This window comes from Amblyomma mixtum, chromosome 10 (genome assembly GCF_055824585.1).
Source record: "Amblyomma mixtum isolate Tamu chromosome 10, ASM5582458v1, whole genome shotgun sequence".
NCBI classification, from domain to species: Eukaryota; Metazoa; Arthropoda; class Arachnida; order Ixodida; family Ixodidae; genus Amblyomma; species Amblyomma mixtum.
Window position 1 is genome coordinate 94826950 of NC_143021.1, and position 8214 is coordinate 94835163.

Consider the following 8214-nt stretch of genomic DNA (forward strand, 5'->3'; position numbering starts at 1 on the left):
GGTGTACACGCCGCCCCCCTCCCCCCTCTTCCTGCTAGTCTCCGGTTGTCAAAGCGCCGGCTCGAACTTAATTCCCTTCTTCGCTCCTCCTCCAATGCAACCCCTGTGCGGTGGCAATCAGAGAGCCAGATCGGTGGCGGCGGATCTGTATATGTGCACCGCCCGAGCCGAAATTGCCGCTGCCGTTCGCCCTGTGCGGTGGCAATCAGAGAGCCAGATCGGTGGCGGCGGATCTGTATATGTGCACCGTCCGAGCCGAAATTGCCGCTGCCGTTCGCCACTGCTAAATTATCTGCCAGTTCTTTCTGAGCCATGAGCGAGACGACCGATGGAAGTCCTCCGTCTGCTAAAAAAAAAATTCTGTGATAGCGCATACATGTGTTGCTCGATTTCTTTGCCTCAATCTATCGAAAAGTTGAAACAGCTTATTTGCTGCACTCAAATTTCGCATTAGGAAGTAACGTAATCGTCGGTAATTTTTTCTTTCAGTCGCAACAACAAGGCATCCCGCCGAACGGGTGGTGCGTTCCTCCCTTCCTTTACGGTTCGGTTAGGGTGTCCACCGAGATGACAGAAAATTACTGCGCCATTTCCTTTCCTCAAAAAGCCGGTAGCCACGCGTGACCTGTAGACGCGGCGCTCTGCGTTCCTTCAGTTGGAGGCGCTGCGCGCTTTCGCAACCTACCAGGCTTAACCAAAGCTAAGCCCCCGCCAATTTTTTTCCGCACTGAACGCCGCCAAGTCACAGGTGACTTTCAACATTGCCGCCAGCGCTCACTTCATTGTTTTTGCCCAGTCACATTCGCGGCATCTTCGAACGGGGCCACGTTCAGGAATTCTGCGTTTGAGAGCGCTGCTGTCGTGACACGCGAACGCATGTTCGCGGGTGTTCACGTACTTTTTTTAACGCAAGCAAAACTCACCTAGAGCACACAGCACGAAAAATAAATAAGGCTTTTAATCGTATAACATACACAAAGTGAAGAATTAGAGGTCCGTTTTTCGGACGCTCTATGTTTTAGCACCAGAATTCTCGCCGGGAACACTGCAGCTGAAAACACGATTATTCGGTTGAATGAAGTTCAAGAACACTTTAGCAGCAAGATAAAATTGGTTGTATTTTCTTCACCTATCTTGCCTAGAGATATTTTTAACCTTTGTCTAAAAATAGGTGGCTCGCCTGGTACAGCATATACACCGACGCCACCGCTCAACGATGGGTTGAAAAAATGCCCCTATAATTTGGCAAAGTAGTGACACATCGCCTCCCTTCCTCCGCTTCCCCCTCTCATTTTGATGCAGAAACGTCTATTTATGCACCAAAAATAGCGTGCAACGCATGCCTGGCGAGGTGCACGTTTAGGCGCCTGACGGCCGCACCCAGCGTGGGTGAGAGTAGACAGAAAGGTGTGTGCGGGGCGCAATTATTCAAAGGCTGGCATTACTTTACGAAGTGTGAGGGGATTCAGGTTGAACGTGTACGCAAACGATGCACCTGGGGCGTATTCCAGAAGCTGACCATCTTAAGACGACCATTTCACGTCAGTCTGGTCCTCCGTTATTGGTAACTCAAATATAACAGCGGCTTTCAAGCGTCCGTGGAAAGCTACCCGGCCACTGGGTAGAAGCGACCGGACCTCAGCGTTGGCTGCACATCGCAGTCATGCCAGCGGGCAGGTCCGCTCGCCTGCTGGGGACACAGCTCTCACAGCTAACGGCGATGTTGCTCACCAGTGGCTGCATATCGCAGCCAATGCCAGCCAATGGTGGGTTCTGGTCGTCAACTACCCGATGGCGGGGTCACTTTCTACAGACTTTTGAAATCCGCGAGTATTTCTGAGTGACCAATGACAGAGGAGCAGACAGACGTGAAATGGGCATTTTAAAACGGGCGGCCCAACCAACGCCGCCGAACTAACCAACACTGGTGGCGCCACGGTGCAGCGTCACCTAGAAAGTGACTTATTGAGTCTTGGTAGTATTTGGTGAGCCCAACCCCACCAAAAATTCGTTTAGGACTTTTTACCCGTTTTTCGATCGCTTCTTTGTTCTGTTTGTGTATCCGCCACGCTTTTGAAGACGAGTCCACTAGTTGGAACAAGTCCACTCACTGAAGGAAGAAGATGATGACCTTGGCGATTTGAACGTGATGATGATGATGTCCTCGGGCTGAATGGCACATACCCACGGCGGGGGATTGGCTATGCACCCTGGCCAATCCCCCGCCGTGGGTATGTGCCATTCAGCCCGAGGACATCATCATCATCATCATCAACGTGACTCTGCGAACGTTCACTGAAAGGCAGTCGTCGTGGAGCTCCCGGGAGCCACCGAAGAGATACGAAGACGCGAGAATTAGTACGCCTGCGCCCGTTTTGGTGAGTAAACCAACTCTTTATCGCCATTCCGAGTATAAATGTTTGAGAACGAGAGCTAGAGGAGCTTCCAGATTCATTCATTTCCGTAATAGCATTCCCTAGGGAACATAGCAAAAGCCACACGTTTGTTGAAGTTCTTTTCCGTAGTATGCCTGCCCAGTTAGCGTTGTTTACATAAAGCAGCCGTAGGAGGCACACAGCAAGCCGACTGCCGCAATTTCGGACAGATGTTGCTGTTTTTGCGACTGAGAGAAGGATGAAAAGGAAAGTGCACGGGCATTCCAACCGGCTCCAGCCGAGCCAACGCCGCTGCCACGTGCAGATAGAGGAGAGAGTTAAAACATCAGAGGAAAGAGGAAAAGAAAAGAAAAGACGCGCGTCGCAGCAAAAACCGCGTCCGCCGAAGCGGACGCTGGCTGAAAAAAGTTACCGACGATTACGTTACTTCCTAATGCGAAATTTGAGCGCAGCAAAAAGCTGTTTCACCTTTTCGATAGATTGAGGCAAAGAAATCGAGCAACACATGTATGCGCTATCACAGAGTTTTTTTCTATTTTTCACACGTATTCCTTTAATAAAGATTCCACTAACAGTTCTTGACAGTCATGAATGAAGCTTTGTGGTCGGAGAAATAGACTGATATATGTTCGACTTGGTACACCAATGCTTGATTCTCAAAAACGAGATCTATACAAGTGCCTCGCGAGGTTGTCACAGCCGTGGGACGCGTTACGAGCGAGAGGAACGGGATCTTCTCCCGCATAAATGTTAGAAAATTGCTGTTTGTCTTTATGTCAACATTAAAGTCCCCCACTACTAACATCGGTGTGGATGGATGGACGGTTAATGCGAGTTGCAGGAAGTGCACGACGTCTTTCGTGAGTGCGGTAGGGGCGAAGTAGGCAGCTACTACCAGCAAGCCGTTGGGCAACTTTGCGGCGCACAGTTCGCCAAGTTCATGTGACGTGCCAAACATTTCGACTGGTATTGCAGAGAGACCTGTGCGCAAGTAGATAGCGACTCCCGCCGCTCTGTTGTGGTCTCTGCGAGCACCACAGGAGTATAGGAAATCTATGATTTCGAGAGGCTCTTCGGGATCCATCCAGGTTTCAGCAAAGCAAAGTACAGAGGAATGGCGCAGAATGTGATCGTGGTGTACGTCCTTGGCATGTGCGGCAAGGGAGCGTACGTTAAGAATGTGGTTGTGAATGATGAATCAAGTGCTGCCAGCGAATGACGCGTCCATTGGCTGTCTGCGTGTGTTACTGATGTGTGGTTAACATGTTAAGCTTCGCCTGTAAGAGTGGAACGCGACAGCGTCTTGCAACGCTGCCAGGGGGTCCACAGAACGCCATCGCCAATTCGGCTGTACGCCTTGCTGGACGGTAAATTTATTTTTTGAGGAAAGGAAATGTATCTCTCTCGCATATCTGGGTGGACACCTGCACCTCGCCGTAAGGGGAAGGGTGAAGATGGGAGTGAACGAAGACGCCGTATTAGCTAGACGCGCCTTTGTTCATTCCAAACCATTCAGCTGGCATTACGGAGTGGCTAGCGTGCTCGTATCGCACTCCGGAGACCCTGGTTCGATTCCCCAACTCGACCAATTTCGTTCTCGGTTGTATAGATTTATGCGGTGTAACTAGAAAGGTTAATTAGGCTATTTCATATTTACATTATTGCATTTCTATCCATCGTGTTCTGTCATTAACCTGTCAATTGTTGGAACTGTCTAGGATGTTCGACACAACGTATATGAAACGAGCAACGTCAAACGAGCAACGTCTTACTGAGTGGATCTGATCTCGCTTTGGCGAGCGCGGCTTCGGCCGCTTATCTGACTTTTTCAGGAGCGTCCGCTCCGGCGGACGCAGTTGTTGCTGCGACGCGCGTCTTTTCTTGCCTTTTCTCTTTCCTCTGATCTCTTACCTCTCCTCTATCTGCACGTTGGCAGCGGTGGTGGCTTGGCTAGAGCCAGTAGCAGGCCCGTGCAATTTCTTTTAGAGCGCAGCTCTTTGGCGTCCGTTCCTGGGTTTCGCGTCGGCGTCGGCGTCGGCCTCGTAACCAGCTCCGCCCCCAATGTCACGCTTTTCAATTGGTCGAAATGCTCGTGACGTCACAGTGCGCGAATTTCAAATGGGGCCAATTGTACTTTGGCTAGTAACCATGCAACCAATCAAAGGGATCGTTAGTGATGCTGCAACTAAGTTGGACTGAGTTTAGTTAATTGCTTAATTAATCAATTAGCCTAATTAATATAGAGGAGAATGAAGATGTCAAAAGAAAAGAAAAGAAAGACGCGCGCCGGAGCGACAACAGCGTCCGCGGAAGGAGACGCTGCTGGGAAAAAACAGATACGAAGCCGCGTTCCCTCCACCACCAGCACTTCCCCACTCAGTAAGACGTTGCTCGTTTCATATACGTTGCGTCGAACATCCTAGACAGTTCCAACAATTGACAGGTTAATGACAGAACACGATGGATAGAAATACAATAATATAAATACGAAATAGCCTAATTAACCTTTCTAGTTAGACCGCATAAATCAATAAAACCGAGAACGAAATTGGTCGAGTTGGGGAATCGAACCAGGGTCTCCGGAGTGCGATACGAGCACGCTAGCCACTCCGTAATGCCAGCTGAATGGTTTGGAATGAATAAAGGCGCGTCTAGCTAATACGGCGTCTTCGTTCACTCCCATCTTCCCCCTTTCCCTTACGGCGATGTGCAGGTGTCCACCCAGATATGCGAGAGAGATACATTTCCTTTCCTCAAAAAATAAATTTACCGTCCAGCAAGGCGTACAGCCGAATTGGCGATGGCGTTCTGTGGACTCCCTGGCAGCGTTGCAAGACGCTGTCGCGTTCCACTCTTACAGGCGAAGCTTAACATGTTAACCACACATCAGTAACACACGCAGACAGCCAATGGACGCGTCATTCGTTGGCAGCACTTGATTCATCATTCACAACCACATTCTTAACGTACGCTCCCTTGCCGCACATGCCAAGGACGTACACCACGATCACATTCTGCGCCATTCCTCTGTACTTTGCTTTGCTGAAACCTGGATGGATCCCGAAGAGCCTCTCGAAATCATAGATTTCCTATACTGCTGTGGTGCTCGCAGAGACCACAACAGAGCGGCGGGAGTCGCTATCTACTTGCGCACAGGTCTCTCTGCAATACCAGTCGAAATGTTTGGCACGTCACATGAACTTGGCGAACTGTGCGCCGCAAAGTTGCCCAACGGCTTGCTGGTAGTAGCTGCCTACTTCGCCCCTACCGCACTCACGAAAGACGTCGTGCACTTCCTGCAACTCGCATTAACCGTCCATCGATCCACACCGATGTTAGTAGTGGGGGACTTTAATGTTGACATAAAGACAAACAGCAATTTCCTAACACTTATGCGGGAGAACATCCCGTTCCTCTCGCTCGTAACGCGTCCCACGGCTGTGACAACCTCGCGAGGCACTTGTATAGATCTCGTCTTTGAGAATCAAGCATTGGTGTACCAAGTCGAACATATATCAGTCTATTTCTCCGACCACAAAGCTTCCTTCATGACTGTCAAGAACTGTTAGTGGAATCTTTGTTAAAGGAATACGTGTGAAAAATAAAAAAAAAACTCTGTGATAGCGCATACATGTGTTGCTCGATTTCTTTGCCTCAATCTATCGAAAAGGTGAAACAGCTTATTTGCTGCGCTCAAATTTCGCATTAGGAAGTAACGTAATCGTCGGTAATTTTTTTCATCCTTCTCTCAGTTACAACAACAACAACAACACTTACTGAGTGGGGAAGTGCGTGGTGGTGGTGGGAACGCGGCTTCGTACTTATCTGTTTTTTTTTTCAGCAGCGTCTCCTTCCGCGGACGCTGTTGTCGCTGCGGCGCGCGTCTTTCTTTTCTTTTCTTCTGACCTCTTCATTCTCCTCTATATTAATTAGGCTAATTGATTAATTAAGCAATTAACTAAACTCAGTCCAACTTAGTTGCAGCATCACTATACGATCCCTTTGATTGGTTGCATGGTTACTAGCCAAAGTACAATTGGCCCCATTTGAAATTCGCGCACTGTGACGTCACGAGCATTTCGACCAATTGAAAAGCATGACATTGGGGGCGGAGCTGGTTACGAGGCCGACGCCGACGCCGACGACGACGCGAAACCCAGGAACGGACGCCAAAGAGCTGCGCTCTAAAAATGTTTGGCGTTGGCGCACTCCTGCTTAAGCCTCACAACTGAGATGTGGAGAGAAGCGGTGATTTGGGGTGGAGGAAGAGGAAGAGAAAATGGCAATATCTGGGCGGAGTAGTCGGAGAGGAGCAGGGAAGGAGAGGAAGAGTACGGTCAGCTGATCGGGAAAGAGAGGAGCGTTGTGAGAGGAAGAGTAAAGAGCTAGCGTGGCGACCAGGGAGAGGGAGTCGAGACACCGAAAGGACAGACCGATACAACACCTACTCGGAATTCCAGATCCGGCGTCACATGCCACATTCGTGGCTGCCCGACATTGTGTTAAACTTAGAAAAGCGCAAATAAAAGACAGGGAGATAGAAGAAGCACACAGGACACAAGCGTTTGTCCTCTGTGCTTCTTCTTTTATATCCGTGTCTTTAAATTGCACTTTGCTAAGTTTAAAATGTATTACCAACTCGCCCAACTTTCTGCACTGCTTGAAGTCCGACGTTGTGGTGGTGGCGGTTATTTAAGGCGTAGATATAGTCCAACGTAACGCGCGCGCGCGCGCCGGCGGGCGACGTCGGCTACGTTACGCCGGCTACGACGGGCGCGTCGGGAAACCGGCCTGTCTTGAGTCTGGCGCGTCTGACGTGCCCAGCGCCTCAGCGCCTGCGGAGAACAGGTTTTTCCTTTTTCGCGCTCACCGCGGCCAGGCGAGCACGTTGTTTTTCTGCTGCTACCGCGCAAATTTCACTACTTGCAGAACGCGCAAATTTATTCGCGCAGTATGCCGTTGACGCACGAGGCGAAAAAGAAACTTGCACTAGCACTGCTAGTGCAGCGTCTTCGGCGCAAACGTAGGCGATCAATGTACATCAGAGAGATATTCGACAAGAGGCCAGACCTTGGCGAGTACCACCACCTGGTACAGGAGCTCCGGCGAGTGGACCCGGAGTACCATTTCAAGTATTTCAGGTAACATAAACAATTTTATAGTGCTCCCGCAATACATGTCGTGAAGACGTCAACGCAACAAACGAGGGACAGAGAAGATACATATCAAGTTCATGAGTGCTACTGTGTCATCTCTTCTCTCTCTCGTCCGTTTTTTGCGCTGACTTCTTCACGACATGCATCACCAACTAGTCCTGCAGCTTGCTCTCCTGTCCCGCGATACAGTAGCGTTTTCTAAAAGTTCCACGTGTTATATTTACTTTATCGGGTTTCGAGGCAAGGTGATGTGTAGCGACACTTCAGCACTGAGTTTTTCGTTCGTACCCGTGGCGTGCGTCGCAAGTAGCTTTATTCATTTCTTTTTTTTTTTGTGGTATACCTAGTGCTCAGGTACCAAAGTTACTGAGCGCGCTGTAGCGCTCTTCTGCCATAATCGAAACGACTTATATGGTCTGACGCAAATTGAAGCAACACGGGCTGTGTGTAATTGCCACTGCAAACCGGTAAGGTAGATTTTCAGTACAGTTTGTCTGTTCATGCAGAATGACCAAAGCATCTTTCGACCGCCTGCTGGACCTCATATACTTCAAAATTTTGCATCCTCCCAACCACCGCAGACCGATATCTCCAGGTGAAAGGCTGGCTGTTACACTGAGGTGAGTGTGGTGCTGAAATTAAGGCTGTGTATTTTGAACGGC